Genomic DNA, 19,046 nt, shown 5'->3' on the forward strand with positions numbered 1-19,046 from the left:
ATGTGCGAGAGCAGCTCCTCCTGGGCTGAGGAAGGAGAGGAGATGCATTACCTATCACACTGGAGCATCTGCCTTATATTGGTAGTGAGTACGAAGTTTCAAAATCACATCTGACTTTCATTTCCCATGGAAACTTAATTTCAGATTCCGGATTTCCATTCCGTTTGAAAAGTACCATCTGGTCCCACGTGAATGAATGAAATCAAATCCTGTGGCTTCTCAGCCTCTCCTCAGGATTGTTTTCTCCTTGTCCCCTTGTCCTCTCTCACATTAAAGCAAGGTTTAGTGGGAGAGGGATGCACAGATGCACTGCTGAGGCAGTAGCAGGGCCGTGTTGCTTCTCCCTCCAATCTTGATCTGTCTGGGTCTCTACCTGACCCCCTGCCCTTCGGGTGGGAGGTGCACAGCACTCTCTGGTCCCAGGCACAACAGCTGAATGGAGTCTTTGTGAACTGCCATAACAGAATACCTGAGACTGAATGATTCATAATGAGATGAAGCTTATTCTCATGCTTCTGTTGGCTGAGAAGTCTAACACAGAGAGCTAGCACTTGGTGAGGGCTTTCTCACTTTGCAATTCTACTGCAGGAAGCAGGAGAAGAAAGGAGAGAGAGACAGAGTCAGAGTCAAACTTGCAACCTGAAACTCTTTTGTAATTCACATTAATTCATTCATAAAGGTGGAGCCCTCCTGACCTAAACACCTCCCATGAGGCCTCACCTCTTGACACTATTGTATTAGAAATTAAGCTTCCAGGACATGACTGGGAGGGGGTCACAGTCGAACCATTGCAGTCCTCTAGACTGATGATCCATGACGTGGAGCCCTATCAGTAACAAATAAGGCTGTCTCTGTGTGGAGACAGAGTGGTGCAAGGTCAACTTGGCTGGCTTTGGTATGCACCCGGAAGATGGTTCGAGCACATTTCTGGTGTGCTGCGTGAGTAACAGAGCTAACCTTGGGGTCTATGTCTGGTCCCTCACGCCTTCCTCTCTGGCTCTGTTTCCCATCTCTGTTTCTCAGCAGCCACAAACTGAGCAGATCTGCACTGCCGCATCTTCCTTCCACCATATTTCTGCCACCTGACCATGACTGCAAAGCTGACCATGGACTGAGTCCTCTGAGACCATGAGCCTCATTAAACCTTAAATTGTGAGTCTGGATATTATGTCCCAGAAACAGAAAATCTGACTAAAATCTGTGACCACAGAGCAAAGCTTTATTTTTATCTTTCACGATCCCTTTAAATCTGCAGGGCACAGCTAGTTCTCCTCCTGCCACTGAATGGAACTTCAGACAGTCATAACTTCTGTGGCTGCTCCTAGGTAATAAACAGCCAGCAGCTGGCCCTGCAGGCGGCTGGACAGGGACGACACCTCAGTGAGATTGCTGTGCAACTGCTTGCCAGGGGAAAGGAATCTGCTTTATTTAGTGCCTGCCAAAGGGTTTGCTGCTTACTCTAAATATGCTGAGCCCTTGGCCTTGAGTTCCTCAGCTTCAAGGAGGCCTAGTGGGTGGGTACAACCCATCTGAGCCCATGGCACGGTCCTGTGGGGCCTAAGGGCAGGGGGCTATGTTGGTGCAATCCCATTTGCTGTGCCCAGTGATAAACTATCTCCTCTCATCCCCGTCTGCTTTGGGCACCTATACAGTCATGGCAGCATTACTCTGTCTCATCAGCTTGGGACTTTTCCCTCACACTCTGCCCACACTGCACTAAAAGGGAGGGTCAGCTCCTGCAGGGATCAAACCTCCTGAGCCCTCCCTCCTGGGTCTGCCAAGCCCCCAATCCCCAATTCTTCCTCTCTGCCTTACATTTTTCTGGATGTCTCTTCTGTTCTAAGGCCATCAGGAGTCTCTGTGCTGTCTCTTCCCGGTTTTGCTCAGGTGCTGTAGAACAAGAGGTACCACCAGCAGATTTGCCCCAAGTCACCCTGATCCTCTTCTGTTTCACCTTCTAGAATAAAAGGAAATCATCAGGCAATAGTGCCTCAAATATCCCAAAGTGCTTCCAGTAAGCCTGCCTACCCTAATCTTCCTTTCTTAGAGCCCAAGGTGACTCCTTCCAAAGCCTCTAAAGGAGCACATTGCACGCTCCAGAGGAGGGGGCTCGGGGCTCAGGGAAACCCACCTCTGAGCCCCAGGTTCACCACTGGCCACTGTGTGGTTCTGACTCAGTTATGAAGCCTCCCCGGGCCTCACACCCAAATGTAGTTCTCAGCACGTGACTGGTGATGCCACAGCAGCAGGGCAGTGAATGAGCTAGTTACTTTCTGGGAAGATGTTCCCAAGATGTACAGCAGAGGGCTCTGGTCACATAGAAATGACTGAAATTCACTGGACAGAAAGCTCTCTATGGAATCCCTTCTCCCATCTCAGCCCTCCATTTTCATCTACCTGTAACAATGCACAGAACTGGGGCAGCGCTTTCCACACATGACGCTTATATCAAAGAACCAAATTGTGTAGCTCTACAGTTTAGTTACCCACCACTTCATCCTGGCCTACTTTTCATGAGTCCAATAAGACATGCATTCTCTGCAGGGTCCGTATCAACCCCAGGAGGCAAAAATTGGTTCCCCCCTCCTCTAATCTTCGCTACTACCTTGGTTAATGGCCCTTCAGAGGACCACAATGTACAAGCAAATGGGAAATATACTGTTTTCATAGCATTAAAATTTCATGGATAAAGGACATTTATGAGGGGAAAACATTAAAAAGACTTCTTGGAGAAAGTATTACTTTTAATATTAAAGTCGAAGCTGAATAGAGTGGTGTATGTTTGTGATCCCAGCTACTTGGGGGGCTGAGACAGCAGTATCACAAGTTTGAGGACAGCCTGGACAGTTTACTGAGCACTTGTCTCAATACTTAAGTCTAAAACAGGGCTGGAGTGTAACTAAGAGGTAATGCCCTTACCTAGCATGCACAGGGCCATGGGTTCAATCCCCACTGCCCCAAAAGAAGTAACAAGTGATACACACTGAATAAAGAGGGAGACTGAATCAAGAGAAGACAGTGAAGTTAGGGGTATGTAGGATAATTTGTTCCTGTAGAATCTGAGATAGTCCATGACACTACCCAACCTCAACAATCCCTAATGGAAATTGTTTAGAATGGGCCTCTTCTGCAAAATTTTAATTTCAGTGTTCCATTCTGACCAACCCCAAATTTCTTTCAGCCCTTCAGACCTCCACCCTTCTGCTCCCCACTCCATTTCCAAGCAGCCACCTGCCTTGGTTTGCTCAAAATTAGTTTGCATTTTTAGAGCGGGTTTTATAAATGGAATCCACCCTTATGTATGCTTTCTTTTCTGTCTCCCTCACTCTGTGTAATTACTTTGAGATTCATCCATGTCGTTGGGTGTGTGACAGTTCATTTTCTTTATTCTTATATAGTACTCTATTTTAAAGATATGGGTTCACTCATTCACCTGCTAATGAACTGGGGTTCTGTCCAGTCTGAAGTCAACATGACGAAAGCTCCTGTGACTAGTCATGCTTTTGTGTGGCCATACGTTTTTCATTTTTATTGCATAAATACACAGGAGTGAAATTATAGGGAAACATGTGTTTAACTTTGTAACAAAGCAACTGATTAAAACCCTTTCCCCAGCAGTGGGGCTCTTTTCCCACTCCTCTGAATACAGAAACTAGGCTCAGTGATTCCAAAGGATCTTTTCCAGGACTCCTTCTTAAGTGATATTCAGTGTCTCCACCCATCTTTTGGGAAGAAGGAGGTGAGTGGCTGACCACCTCCAGTTAGGCCAAGATGATTTTGTGGAGCCTCTCTCCATAGGAAGACACACAGATGTACGTGAAATCTTGGGCATGGCAGAATACATCTAACATTCCACAAAAATGTAGAAAACTCAGAGAAATGCAAATAAGAAAAAGAAATGACAATGACAATATCCTTGGAAAGTATATGTGTTGTCCACAGCCCAGATGTGCTAGGGCAGTGGCATAGGTTGCCAAGAAACCAAAGAAAATACCAAGAGATGGCTTGAGATACATAGGGTTTATTACAGCTTATTAATAGGTAGAAATGGAAAAGGACAAGACAGATTGTGTTTACTGACAAAGAAGAGAATTCAGTGGTAAACTCACCCAGGAAGTCCAGTGGTGGAGGGGTGAACAGGAAACCACCAACAGGTCTGGTGCTGGTGGGCCAGAAAGCAGACTCTCTGCAGATCTGGTGGCCACTGACTGGGTGGAGACTGCAGCAGTTTGCAAAGCCAAGCTGGACTCCATGATGCATAGTTCTTACCCAGACATTGCAGAAAGGGGGCTTTAAAGACAAAACTACATAGCAATGACATCATTGGCTTGCTTTGTTCCAACAGATGATCAGAATTTCAAGGAATAACTGTCTTAACATACGGGCAGGAAAGCAGTTTCTACAGCTGACACTTGTTTGCCAGTCCCCAGTGTTCCCAGATAACACTCTGGACAGTGCAGTCCCTGTCTGCTTACAGTGTCTCTTTGACTTGACAGGAGTCTTAGGAATACAAAAGAGGCATATCAGGGACGTGGTGCTAAATGGCAGGTTTTTTATTTTTCAGTGACAATACACTGTGTGGCTCACAGTCTGCTGTGTTCCCTGTCTATCTTTTTTTCCACGCATAGTATATACAGGAATGAGGGATCCCGTATTTCCTCTATACAGAGATACATGTTTTGCACAATTAACGTTCCTAATCAGATAGTTAAGGATGGGCACCTGTGACAACAGTCACAGTCCAGTTTCCACACCTGAGCCAACTCTGGGATTCCAAACACAGGAGTTTAAGGAGAGACTGGGTCCCTGAATGGAGAGGAGCACTCAAACATTTCGAAAACTATTGGTACATGGTATGGATTAACATCAAAAACCAGAGACCCAAAGCAGCATCACAGCCTCCCTATCAAACTAGAGGTATTTGCAGGGCAGGAAAAGTCCTGACCTGAGTCTGGCCTACAGTGGTCCATGGCACCCATGGGCCAACTCTGTGGTCATTTCCCCAGCCCTCAATTGGAACAGACACATTGGCCAGGCACAGCTCCCACACTAACTCTGAACGAGGAGGGTAACTCTGTACGAGGAGGGTAAGGGCCATCTGAGTGAGAGAGGCCAGTAGAGGCCTCTGAAACAGCCTCACCACCTTGCCCCAACCCACAGGAAGTGAGCGTGACAAATAAAAATACCATCGCATCTCAGGAGAAATGTTAGAGATTAGTGTCACCTTTACAAACCTAAATGATGGTGAAGTGGCAGTCACTGTCAAATCATGTTTAATTCACCAGTCTGGCCCCTGCAAAACCCAGATATACCCAGGGATTGAGAATGGATGACTGCAAACTTAATCAAACAGTAGCCTCAATGCAGCCACCGTGCCTGATAAGTTATCTTCTCTTCTCTAGAATAGATCAGCACAGCCTCAGGTATGAGCTGTACACCCACTGAGCTGACTAAAGTGTTCTTTCTCATCCCTATCAAAATAGAGGATCAGTTCATATTCAGGAGGAACAGACAACAGTATGCACATCCTGTGTTGCTGTGGGGCCCCTTTCATGACACAATCTGAAGCGAAATGGACTAGCTGTGTATCCACAGAAATCACTCTCGTCTCCTCTATCAGAGACACATGCTAGTTGGCCTGGGTGAAGAAGCTAGAATATGAAGGCTTTGGCAAGACAAAAGCACTCTAGAAGATGTGAAAGAAACCCTACAAAGGGGGCTGGGGATTGAGCTCAGCGGCATAAGCACCTGCCCTGCAAGCAGACAGTCGTGAGTTCGATCCCCGGTACCAGAAAAAAAAAAAAAAAAAAAAAAAAAGAAAAGAAAAAGATAAAGAAACCCTACAAAGATGGGAAAGATGGGAATCCTGCCAAATAAGTATAATGTTTAGAGTTCTGTGTCAGTCAGCTTTCTGTTGCTGGAACAAAACATCCTAGAAAATGCAACATAAAGGAGGAAACTTGTGTCCTGGGTCACACCATCAGAGGTTTCAGTGGGTGGTCACTTGGCTGTGTTGCTTTTGAGCCTGTGGCAAGGTAGAACATCATGGCAGGACCACAATGCAGAGGAAGCCGCTCACCTCGTAGAGGAGATAGAGAGAGAGAGAGAGAGAGAGAGAGAGAGAGAGAGAGAATGAGAACCAATATTCCTGCTGTCGAGGGCACACTCTGGTGATCTAACTTCATTCCACTGGGCCCCGCATCCTAAAGATCTTATCAACCTCCCATAGCACCAACAAAAGAGAATTAAGTGCACAGCCTTGGGAGCATCCTTAAGGTGGAAATCATCTCACCAATGAAAGAGAAACAAGGGGGGAGGTAGCGGGGGAGGAAAGAAGGGACAAGGGGAAAAGAAGAATAGAAGGAAGAAATGGAAACAAAGCTTTTGTAAGGAAGGAGGGGAAGTGGGGCTGAAAGGAGGGGAGGGGAATGGGAGAAAAAGAAGAATCAAGATAGACCGTGTACAGTTACAAATTCCCTGTGATGAGCATTACTGCGTATATCTAAAATGTACCAATAAAAAATAAATCAAAAATATGAAAAATAAAAATAAAAATCACAGATTCCAGTGAAACTTGCAGAAGCATGCTGGATCGTGTTCTTCACAGTTAAACTATCTTACAGCTCCTGCCACACAGAAGGAAGCGGCATGCCTGGTGGACTTTGAGTTCTGGAGACAGAATATTCCAACCTGGGAATACTGCTCTGACCCAAACAATGGGTGAATTAAAAGGCTGTCAGGGGACCAGAGCAGGAGGAAATTTTGTAACAGGTTCTAGCTGCAAGGCAAGTGGCCTTGAAGCTCGGACCACGTGACCTAGCAGGCCATCTGATACTAGAGATTTCTGTGATGGAAAAATAGGGAGCAAAGTTTATGGCAAATCCCACTGGGTTGACCACAACTCAGATCCATAGGGGTCTGGAAGAAAGCCATGTCATCTGCAGCAGAGAATTACATGCCTTTCAATACGTATCTCCTGAATGCTGCTTGATCCTGGTAGGGATGGACTACCTGCCCACAGAAGAGCAAATGGCCATGCAGCTGGAACTAACTCAGCTCGTCAGATTTTGTCACATCAACTAAGTCATAAGGTCTGGTGCGCCCAGCATCAGGCCAGGATGAAAGCAGGACATCAAAGATTAAGCAGAGGAAGACCAGATGGCTCAAGTGGGCAGCACGGATGAGTGAGCCAGACCCTGTTTCATCCACCCAGTGCCTCTTCCCCAGCTTGCGTGGATGCATAGAGTTTGAGGTCCTTAGGGTTAGGGTCCTTAGGGTTTGGGGTCCTTTGTGGCCTGCTGACTGAGGGGAAAGAAGCCTGTGCTTGGTGTATGGGTCATTTACCCAATTTTGTTGGTAAATAAACATGTGGCTCCATCCCAGCCTCATGCTGACAATGGCCTGGTAACCTGGAAAAGGTGGATCCCTTAGAAACGAGGAATCACACTACCAGGCAAGCCAGAGTCCTGCTGAGGGTGTTGAGGAGAGCAGCGTAGCGTAGGTGGAGAGAAGACAGGTTGGCCGAGCAGCTGCCCTGCTCTGGACTGACTGCCTTAGGCTCCTGCTGTATAGCACGAAGACAACTGAATGTTTAAATCACTGTGCCTTGGTTTCTGATTGATCCAGTACTCCAAACAGTAGTAGATACAACTGATGTTATCCCTCAGTCTTTGAATTTGCATAGAATTCAAACATCTGAAGTTAGTAAAAATGGATAATCTTTCCACTTCAATTCAGGCTCACCATTTTACTTATTTATTTCTCTCTTCTTTTGCTTATGTTTTTCTGGTTTAAAAACACGGCCACTTGTTATATATTTTCTTACACATGTTGAGTCCTATATTTTTCCATTTTACTCATGGTTATCATTCCATTTATTGTCTTTTCTTCCGGATTTTGGAAACATTGTATACAGTACAGTATCTGTAAGTCATCCAGCTAGGAAATAGCACACTATAACTTAGTACCCATTGATCAGCTCCTCCCCCCATTCCACACCCCTATTTTCTCCAGCCTTAGTAACCACAATTCTACTCTTGACCTCTGTGAGGGGTAACATTTTTATATTCCATATATGAGCAAGATCATGCAGCACTCGTCTGTGCCTTGCTAAATTCTTGCCTTAACATAATGATCTCCAGTTCTGTGGACACTGTTGTGAATTTCATAGGACTTCATTCTTTTTATGGCTGAATAGTATTCCACAGCATATGTGCATATGTACATTTTCTTTCTCCATTTATCAGTTGATGGGCACATCAGTTGTTACCATTTCTTGGCTGTTGTCAATATTGCAATAAACATGGGAGTGTAGATATCTCTTCGACTTAGTGATTTTATTTTCCTTGGATGGACACCCAGTAGTGGAATTTCTGGGTCATACAGTAGCTTGGATTTTAATGAGCTGGTAGCTCTATTTGTATTTCTTTTTAGGAATCTGCGTATGGTTTTCTAAAATGACTGCACTAAGTTATATTTGCACCGACAGCATGCAGGGTACCCTTTTCCCCACACTTTATTCTTTTTTTTTTTTTTTTTTTTTTTGTATTTTTACCGGTACCAGGGATCGAACTCACGACCACACACTTGCAAGGCAGGCCCTTATGCCACTGAGCTAAATCCCCAGTCCTCCCACACTTTATTCTTATCTTTTCAATAATAGTCATTCTCATGACAGTAAGGTGGTAATTCATTGTAGTTTTGATTTTTATTTCCCTAGTAATTACTGGTGTTGAATATTTTCCATACACCTGTGGACCATTGGTATGTCTTCTTTTATTTTTCTTTTTAACATTCTAAAAAATACCGAATTTCAACTACAATAACTGTTCATTATATGAAAAGTACTACCTTCCTCCTCCACATTAAGCTGACCTAGTTAAATAATTCTTTGGTATTTCTATCCTTTCCAACACTAAGAGATTTAAATGCTTTTATTCTCTATGTGTATCTACCCCTAACCCCAATATTAGGCTAGCATCTTTCAGCACTTAACAATGTATTCTTCTCCTTATGGTTTCTCCTTTTGCAAAAGTCTGCCAGACACAGTGGCATACACTTGTAATCTCCAAACTTGGGAGGCTGAGGCAGGAGGATCTCCATGAATTTCAGGCCACCAAGTCACATGGTGAGTTCAAAACCAGTCTGAACTACATAACAAGACCTTGTCTCAAGAAACAAGGCCCATGGACACTATACACTATCATTTGTTTCCACTATTTATGTTGCAATTTCAGTACATTTTTGTTTAGGATGTTCCTAAAAACAACTATTGTTCTCCATAAGATCTGCCTGGAACTCAGTGCAACTTTCATATCTGCAGCTTGACTCTTTTCTGAAAAACCTTCATTGAAAATTTCTTCCAGTGTTGACTCACACATTTCCTGTCCTCCATTTGCCTCATTTTATGAGCTTCCACTATTCCAATAATAAATCCAATATAGCATAATGCAATTATGTAATTATTTGGTTGCCTATATCACTCCCAAACCTTTGTTTCCCCTCATGTTTTCGATTTCTTGGAATTTTATTTTATTTATTTATTTTTATCTTTTTGAGACAGGGTCTCACTATGCAGTTTAGACCTGACTCCAACTCACTTTGTAGCCTAGTGTGGCCTCAAACTCATAGTGATCAGTGATCCTCCTGCCTCAGCCTCCTGAGTGGTGGGTTTATGGATGTGTGCCACCACACCCCCTTGGAATTTTAAAGTTATGTTTTGTTATTTTCTGCATTTGGAATTCCAGGGCAGATAATTGCCCATCCTTACTCTAACCATCATCCTCTCCTTTTCTTCATTACTTGAAACATTTAGTCTGAAAGATGAACCGCAGAACACAGGTGTGTGTGTGCCCACACTTTAATTATAGATCCTTACGTGTTGTTGTCATGATTGTCTTTAGTTCAAGTTATCATTGATCCTCTGTGAGTCATTAGTCCCTATTGCTGTTCTCGGCAATATTCTGGTCCTTTGTCCTTCTGGCTTCCAGGTCTCCCTGGATGTCCTGGTATTTTCTTTTGCTGGAAAGTCAGCTGCTGGGATATGCAGCAGGGTCATCCCTTGAGTAACAGATGGCCCAGATGTCTTTGCCGTGCCGGGACCAGAGTACACCTGTTGGCAGGTTGTCGGGCCTAGAGAGGGCTTCCTCCCTTCTGTAGTCATCTCAACTGCAAAGGCCAACATTTTCACAGGGAAGAGAGGACTCGCAGACCTGTTTACTCTCCCACGGCTTTTTGAAGGGTGGAGCATGGGCCCCAGGGAGGCTCACATGGGCAGGTGCTGCCTCTCCCTCACAAGATCCTTGGATTTCTGGAAGTTAAATTCTCAGATTTCACACTTTTCTTCTCTTGCTCCTGTGCGGTCCATCTCTAGTTCCTGAGCTTTCACAGAGATCAGAGGCAAAAACAACTTTGCCAACCCCTCCTCTAGAGGAGTCTGTCTGGAACCCAGAGATGGACTGCATTTCATCTCCACTGAAAATCCCAGAATCTGCTTGGCTCACAAAGAGTTCAGCTGGTGGTTTTAAATAGAAGGATAAAGGCAGCAGAGGTGTATTCAAGCAACCATCTCCCCAGAATTCTAGGAGGATATTTCACTGTGTTCTAAAAGGCAGAAGCACTATAGGCCCTTTCACAAACCACAGTGCAATCAAACTAGAATTGGCAACCAAAAAAATAGTCAAACAAACAAACTAAAGTACCTGTATAGATATCCAAATTTTATTCTTTTAATTATATCCAAAATTTATTCTCTTAATTATCTGTGGAGTTAAAGGGAAATCAAAGTAGAAATTATAAATTACTTCTAATGAATAACAATAAGAGCACAAAATACAAAAATCCATGAGATGTGACCAAACACAAGTTCAAGCAGGTTTAAGTAACTCTATTAGAAAAATAAAACAAAAGATTAAAAACAACCAGAAGGTCTCAAGTAAAAACATCAGATTAAGCACACAAATCTAATTTTGTTTCCCCTGAAATACCTATTGAAAATAGAAGAAAAGGATTTTATTTTCACCTTTATCTTTTGTAAAATGTCAAATCCCCAGAAAAGGCAGAATGATACAATTAACATCCATATAGGAGCCATCTGGATTCAACACTTGTTAAGAGTTTGCATACTTGCTTTATCTCCCTACCTTTTCCTTTATACATACATTGTCTTAGTTACATTCCTCTCATTGCTGAGATAAAATAATTGATGCCTAAAGTTAAGGGAAGAAAAGTTCAATTACCTCACAGTTTGTAGAGGTTTCAGCCCATTATCAACTGGCTCCAAGGCAGGATCCTTGGCAGAAGAGACTAGTTCATAGTGGGTAAAGAGAGCAAAGCAACCAAGGGAAGACAAGCCTCTTCCTGTTCCTGCTATTGTATCTAGTCTACCAAGATTAGAGTGGTACAGGCTGGGGATTTAGCTCAGCGGCATAAGCACCTGCCTTGCAAGCAGGCGGTCATGAGTTCAATCCCCGGTACTGATAAAAAAAAAAAAAAAAGATTAGGGTGGTACCAATCCAATCAGTGGACTGATTAAATAACTGCCCATCCTTACTCCTAGCATTGTGCTGTGAATTCACACACCCTAGATTCAGCCACCTCTGAAAAAGGCCCACCTATGACCACCTGAGGCTTTGGGAGGACATCTAGACACAGGCCATAACACACATACACTCACACACACATTTTTTCTGAATAATTTGAAAATCATTTGTTTTAGCTCTCTGTCTCTTCTGTTACACATATATGCACGCACATATTTTTTCTGAATCATTTGAAAATAAGTTCCCCATGTTATGACACTTCACACTTAAGTGTGCATCCCCTAAGAATAAAGATAATTTCCTATTGTCATAACTGGCTAGAAGAGAGACTCTGAAACAAAGATGTGCTTGTGGAAAATCTTACTAGGGAGTGGCTTGGGGAGCAACACTTGTGAATGAGAAAGAAAAGGGACTGGGCAGAGTGACACAGTGGGTGATGTTACAGATTTTATACAAGCACAAGCCACCTCCCTGGGGAGCTCTGGAGCTGTGATGGCACTTCAGCATCAGCTAGTCAGACTGAGAGGAGCTGAGCCTGTAGACCTCCATAGCAACAAGAACTGGACATGGACTGACCAGAGAGAGGGCAGCATCTGGGATAGGCAGGAGTCTTTGACCCAAGTACTTCCTGAAGAGAGTTGAGAACTAGGACTCTGTTGGAAGCAATTTTAGCAGCTGCAGGAATAAGTCCTCAATTCTTAAAGAGATCTGGGCAGTGCCACATGTGTCTGATACAGTCCACCTCTTTGGGACTAAGATTCACATCTTCACTTTCATTTCAAGAGGGACACCTACAGGATTCCAGAGGGCAACTTTCCTGGGGGAAATGTGTAAAAGAAAGGTTAAAGGGACCAACTGCAGTCCCTGCCAATATAGCTGGTTTCAGGGACACAATGGACTCTCTCACCCAGTCAACATGTTTAGGATCCAAAAATTCTTTTTTGCCCAGAAACAAAGAAAAAAAATGCATGAGCAGCAGTATTCATAACAAATATGTTGGATTTTGAGAATAAAATTCCAAACTGATTGGAAGAAACTTTATTACTAAGCAATGTACAAAGAGGATGTCATAAGCATAAAATTTCTAAACCAAGCAACATAGCAAGTAAATATAGAAATCAAAACTCATTAGAAATACAAAAAGAATATCATAAAAATACAATTTCTGCAGGAGGCTTAATATAACTTCTTCAAAATCAGTAGCTCCAACAGAGAAAATAAATGCATAAAAGAATTACGTATATATAGTCCACAAACTCAAATAAATGAATATTTTTCTCAAATGCAGAATGCACATTTTTAAACATACATGGAGCATTTATCAAAATTTATCATTTGCTTGACCATAAGGAAAAGCTCAAAAATTCCATAAATTAAATTTTTTACAGAGTATCTTTTCTATTTATTATCTAACATAAAAAGAAGTAAATAGCTTAAAAGGTCATCAACCAGATACTCATAACTTGGAATCAAGTGAAAGAAATATACTGCTAGATAATCTTGGGGTTAAAAGAAATAAAAAATGAAATTACAACTTACCTAGGAGACCAGGGAAAGGAGACCTCTTCAGACAAAAGCTTATGGCAGACAGAGGTAGCTGTATTCAAAGGAAGTTTTATAGCCTTAAGTACTTTACCAGTAAATGAAAAGAACTTAATGCTTATAAATGAGTTAACTTATGTCTGGCTCCAAATCCACAGCCATTCTATATCCCACCTTTCTCCCCTACCTGTGTCACTGTCATGCGCCACTGTCCTGCTTCATTAACCATCACCGTGGCCTTACCTTATACACCTGCCAGTTCTCAGACTTTTAATATGTATCGATACAATCACCTAGGAAATCTCATTAAAATGCTGATTCTGTTTCAGTGGGTCTGAGGTGAGATCTGTATTCTGTATTTCTAACATACTCCCAAGTGTTGCTGTTCCTCTCCATTACACACATGTGCACACACACACACACACACACACACACACACACACACACACACCCTTTGTGTAGTAAGGATGTATACTGACTTAAAAGCACTCAGCCTGGCAGAATGGTAATGTCTTCTTTAAGATTTAGTTAAGGCACTGTCTTAGAAAAACACTTTTGAGATTGGAATATTTGTTAAAATATGGTACAAGCACTAAATCAATCAGGAACAAAGGAGTTGATGCAGGATTAATCTCTCTCAACACCACACAACTATTGAGGCATCTTCACGCCAAAGCATTAGCAGCAAAGGAGGAGATGATTACAGTGGTTGGGATAACTCACCTGTAGCGTGAGGACTTTGGACAGCTGCTACACAGTAGGAAGTCAGAGAAACATCAGACTGACTCTCTCAGGACATGCAATGGACAGTCTCAACAACCAGGGAAAGGGCTCAGATCCCTAGAGGAAGCGGTCCGTGTCATCCCTCCAGACAAGCAACCTGTTTCAGTGGTAGTGATAGCCAAGGGGAAAGAAAATACAGAATGGGTAGCAGAGAAGGAAGATAATTAATTTGAATTACTATCCAGGAACCAGCCACACGAACAAAAACAGCATCTTGGTTTGCTAATCTGCTTTTAAAAGTTCAAGCCAAGTATAGTGGCGCATGCCTGTAATCTCAACACTTGGAGGTTGAGGCAGAGGATCGAAGTGAACTCGAGGCCAGCCTGGACTACAGAAAATGTTCAGGGCCAGCCCGAACTGCAAAGCCAGACCCTGTTTCTAAATAAATAAATATTTCAGGAGCTGCCATAGGCTACCACCTGGAAAGACTGACCTGTATCTCTTCTCTTGTGGGAGAAATGAAGGCATCTTGTTTTCACGTGTGCTCCAGATGTTGTAGGAGGTTAGGACCTGAAGGATGCAGGGGTAAATAAAGTGTGCTAGATGCTGCTTGTGCCACCACAGAGCTCTCGGTGGTGTCCTCTCCCAAACATTATCCTCAGGCCCAAACCACTTGCCTTAACTCCTCAATGAAGGGGCTCAACAGGGGTCAGCAAGCGACTCACTGGCCATGGTGTCAGGTAACTGCCTCTGCTGCCCCCTACCCTAAAGATGAAGGAATCTCGTGGTCCTGCTCTCAGAAAGGGAGTGACAGACCACAGGCATGGCTAGGTTGATCTGGGAGGCTTTGGCTTACCCAAGGCAGTCTGGAAAGGATGGGTGACACAGGTCGGCCATAAAGAATTATTGTCCTGCAGGGATGATTTTTGAACCATAGATGGTGAGGTGGGGGACAGACAGGAGCCAGTGGGTATGGTCTACTCATCTTCCCTTTCTGAAGACATTCCAGGAGCGAATAGTCCACACAGTTCCCTCAGAAACTGCATCAGGAGCAGAGCAGTGAGCTTCATGAGCTACGGAATTCCGGGCCTCTTACCTTGAGTGGTGCCTGTCACCCTTGCTCTGTTAGTCCTTCCTTTTTCCCTCAATCTACTCTGTGAGGTTGCACATCCCACTGAGGCGTCAGGATGTAAAGTTTGCTACAGGCTCTATTTATTGGGGAACTCAGGCTAAGACAACACTCTTCTTGAAAAACAGGGAAACAACAAGAAAATAAGCTGGAGAGAAAGAAAATTCTTTAGAATAAAAGATGATATTTTAGAAATAATTGAAGAGAATGCATTGCTTTGAACCCCTTCCCCAAAAATCCCTACTATATCAGTTAGGATTCGGTATGCAGTCAGTGGAAACTGAGTTGGATGGTCCAGCTCAGCTTGATTAAAAAAGATAATGAGAACCTCATAGTCTTGGAAGGACTGAAAAATCAGAAACCAATCTTGCTGTCCCCACCCACAATAGCAGGAATCTGAACTGGCAACTTCCTCTGGGACTGCTACCATCAAAGCCTGTGCCACCTGGGCCTATGGAGTTGGAAATGCCACTCAGAATTTCATCCCTCACGTAGCTCACTTCCAATTCACTCCATAAAGGTCAAATCTGCACATCTTGGCTGGTAGGGAGGCTGGAAATCCGAAGTCTAACTTCTACCCTGGAGAGATGGGACTCGTGGTTGTGAATTTCTGCCAATACAGAGGGCTATTCAAAGGATGGTGGGAAGTGATAAATAAGACAGATGTATACTATGAGAAATAAAAGAGCTCCACCCCTCAAGAGGCAGATCAAAAGTGCAAGAGAACAAAAAGTAGTTTAAGAAATAGTTCTGGTACAACTGGTTATCTGGAATAGAGCTGTCCAAAGAAAACATAAGCTATGTAATTAAACTTTTTCTAGTTGCCACATTAAAAAAACTAAATATGTGAAATTAATTTTAATAGTTCAATACAAAATACTGTCATATCAACATAAAATCAATGTAAAAGTTATAAATGTGACATTTTACATGCTTTTTCCTCCTAGTAAGTCTTAGGAATCTGGAAATTTTAGGCTTACAACATTTCATTTCAAGCCAGTGACATTTCAAGGACTCCAGAACCACATGTGTCCTATGGCTATTGTGTTAAAACTTGTATTGAACATTACCAAGATGGAAGAAATGAAAATTGGGACCCTATTTCATACCATTTTAAAAAACAATTAAAGATGAATTAAAGACTTAAATCTAAATAAAATGATCTCAATTTAGAAGACCCATATGATGGCTATACAAACCTAGTACTCAATGAGATTGTTCTAGCTACCCCCAATTGGGTATCAGATAAGGGCTTACTAGCTATATAAAGAGTCCTTGAAAACTGTATTAAGATAAAAATGATGGGGAGCTGTCATTAGATAATTCCCAGAAGAACAAATTCAAATGGTGAATAAGTCAGAAAGGTGCCCGGTCTCCCTAGGAGTTATGGAAATGCAAATTAAACAACAACGAGACCACACTTTACTCGAATCAGGAGAATGATACCACCTACTCCAGCCTGGGAAGAGACGCTCTTCACACATCGCCAGCAGCTATGACCTTGTTGGAGAACAGTCTGGCAACATATAGCAAAATAAAACAACACCACATATTTTTTCACTCTGCAATCCTACACATGGGAATCTGTCCCACAGAAATAAAAACACCAAGAATATATGTGGATGGATTGTTCACATCAACAAAGATCATGATTTCAAAGGAGAGAAAATCCCCATAACAGGGTCAATGCCACATAGGTAGAGGAACAGTCAAATAAATTGTGGTACATTTATATCATGGCACAGAACAATAAGAATCACTTAAATATCTACTGACTTAAGAACACTAAAAGATACAGAGAAATTTAAAAACTATGGCTCCAGTTATACAAGAAATAAGGAGGAAGAAAAATCTACATATACTGTATAAATACATACATTTATGTGTGTTTAAAGATACGATTTTATGAACACAAAGAAGGAAGGATGTGATCCCTGGAAGGAGGAAAAGCAGGTGATACTGATAGAATTTTTGGCATGGCTAGAAGATAGAAATATGAAATAAAGTGGCCTTTATTTTAAGAATGTGGAGAGAGAACCCCACAACCACTGGGGTCTGGCTTTTCTCTCTGCCAGACACATAGTGTGGGGGCATACATATAGCTTAGGTTTGGGGTGGTGCCTAAGGGGCATTACTGATGCACAAGTAGCCCATTGGAATTCATTTCGTGCCACAGGTAAATTGCCTAGGGGCTGGGAAGGTGACCTCAAGATAGAGCCCCTTGGATCCACCTCCCAGCCTTCCACCACTGCAGCCACTGCTGCAGTGTCCAGGGAAAAATCCTTTCATTCCCATTTTTTTATTATTAGGAAAAGAGTGAAGCTTATCTTTCTTTTACTATTTCCTGCTGATAGGGGTGTCGTATTGGGGTTTAGGAAGGTTGATGGGATCACAGTTGATATCCATTGAAGCTGGTGCCAGATGTTTTAGCCAGGACAACTTTACCATTGGTGAATGCCAACACATTAGACTGAAAAAAACAAAAATACAAGGTGTTATGAGGAGGCAGACCACTATCATATTTAAGGACCCAGGTGAGGTAGAAGGAAAGATGCCTTTGATTTAGATATGTCATTTTATCAGGACCACGGTGAGGTAGAATCATTGCCACAGTGAGATAGAATTATTAAAAATAAGTGTGGGGTTAGGAGGAGTGAAGTTATGAGAAGTGATTATTCCCCTATCTGAAAAGGTAAAAGTTAAGAGGGTAAGTAGGTAAGGCTTGTCTCTGGTCCAGGAGTTGAGCTGGAAAGAATAGGAGGGGCAGGGATGGCTGTGGCTGTGTCACAATAGGGAAGGTAAGAGCCTAGGCTTTTAGGGGTCTCACATTTGACCAAACAGCTGACGGTACAGAGAACTAAGATAGTTGTCACGTAGAACAATATGAAGATGATCTTATGCATGATGTGGGATATTGGGGAACACAAGGAAAAGCTGAAGGATCCTTGAGATGAATTAAAATAGGCATGGCATGGGTGGGAGTGGAGGTGTCTCAAACTATGGGATCGACCAGAGAAGAAGCGAGTCTGGAATCTGCATGAAATAGGCCCTGTCTGGTCTGTAAAGGCATAGGTTGGCTGTCAACACCCTCTATAGAGACTGAGGACTTAATATAGTGGCCTGAAAACTCAGGAAGAACCCTATACATGGCCTCTATGTCCACAAGTATAGAGAATGTCTTACCTGAGACCTCTAGTGGGGTTTGGGGCTCTGAGAAGAACACCTGAATGGGGGCTGTGGGCCCCAGCCCTGTCAGTCTTCAGCAGCAAGTCCAAGCAGATCACTCAGCGATGAATCCGGCGGTGATGGCATTTCTTGCGAGGGCAAGGAATTGGAGGATGGCTTACCTACTCTTGGTGGCTAGGACAGTTGCTTTTTAATGGCCCTGGGGCAAGGCCCCAGAGGAACTCCGGGATTGGGGCATTCTCTTCCTTTGCACTGCATTTGAAGCATGGTCCAGGGGGGGCTCAGGCAGCTCCATCTTGTGTTGGTTTACCTGTCTCAGAGCTCCAAGTGTCACTGCTAAAAGATCAGATTGTTATTTTTTATCTCTGTTGTTGAAAACACAAAAAAACATATTAAGAAGGTCTTTTTGTGAGGTTTGAGGGCCAAGTTTAGCCTTTTGTCTTGGGATCTGGCCCACAGTGGAAGGTATCTCTAGAATCAATTAAGTATGCAGGAGTCAAATAATACAATCAACAGGGTATTTATGATCATACCTTTAATAATGGCTTCCCATAAGGAGGATAAGGTCCAGGGAATTTTAGGAACTGACATGTCATTTATTTGTCATATATAAGTATCTCTTTATGCTATTAGAATGTCTGCTTTTTGGAGGATGGCCTGTTTTATTAATTTTACCTTTTTATTTAGGAGGGAGACCACTTATGGTGTCATTTAATGCCAGTTGAGTATGGCTAATTATGGCTGGGCAGAGGGCTGAGCCAGGGCCGGTGGACAGGCTGGGAAAGGTTCAAACCTGGCCTCTGCCCCAGTGCTGGTCTCATTGTTCTGTTGGTACCACATAACCTTTTTCTGGAAAAGATCTGGTGGATCCCAGCAAGAGGAATCCAAAAGGAATTTATAATTATCTCAGTTTTACTTGTTGAATG

At 43.0% G+C, this 19,046-nt stretch overlaps 1 long non-coding RNA gene across 2 annotated transcripts; it reads right to left on the reverse strand.

The window, feature by feature from the left end:
- Positions 1–1,103: 1,103 nt before the first annotated feature.
- Positions 1,104–13,941, reverse strand: LOC134475871 (uncharacterized). Of its 2 annotated transcripts, XR_010047202.1 has the most exons (4): positions 13,806–13,941; positions 13,080–13,137; positions 4,110–4,304; positions 1,104–1,957 (listed from the first exon to the last, which is right to left on the reverse strand). It is a non-coding gene; the product is annotated as an uncharacterized LOC134475871 (long non-coding RNA). The 2 variants fall into 2 exon arrangements; XR_010047201.1 differs by lacking the exon at positions 13,806–13,941 and having other exon boundaries at positions 13,080–13,241.
- Between the last annotated feature and the right edge of the window lie 5,105 nt (positions 13,942–19,046).

The sequence above is a fragment of the Cavia porcellus genome, unplaced genomic scaffold, assembly GCF_034190915.1.
Source record: "Cavia porcellus strain 051 isolate PalLab524CR breed Dunkin Hartley unplaced genomic scaffold, mCavPor4.1 scaffold_5, whole genome shotgun sequence".
Taxonomy (NCBI): domain Eukaryota; kingdom Metazoa; phylum Chordata; class Mammalia; order Rodentia; family Caviidae; genus Cavia; species Cavia porcellus.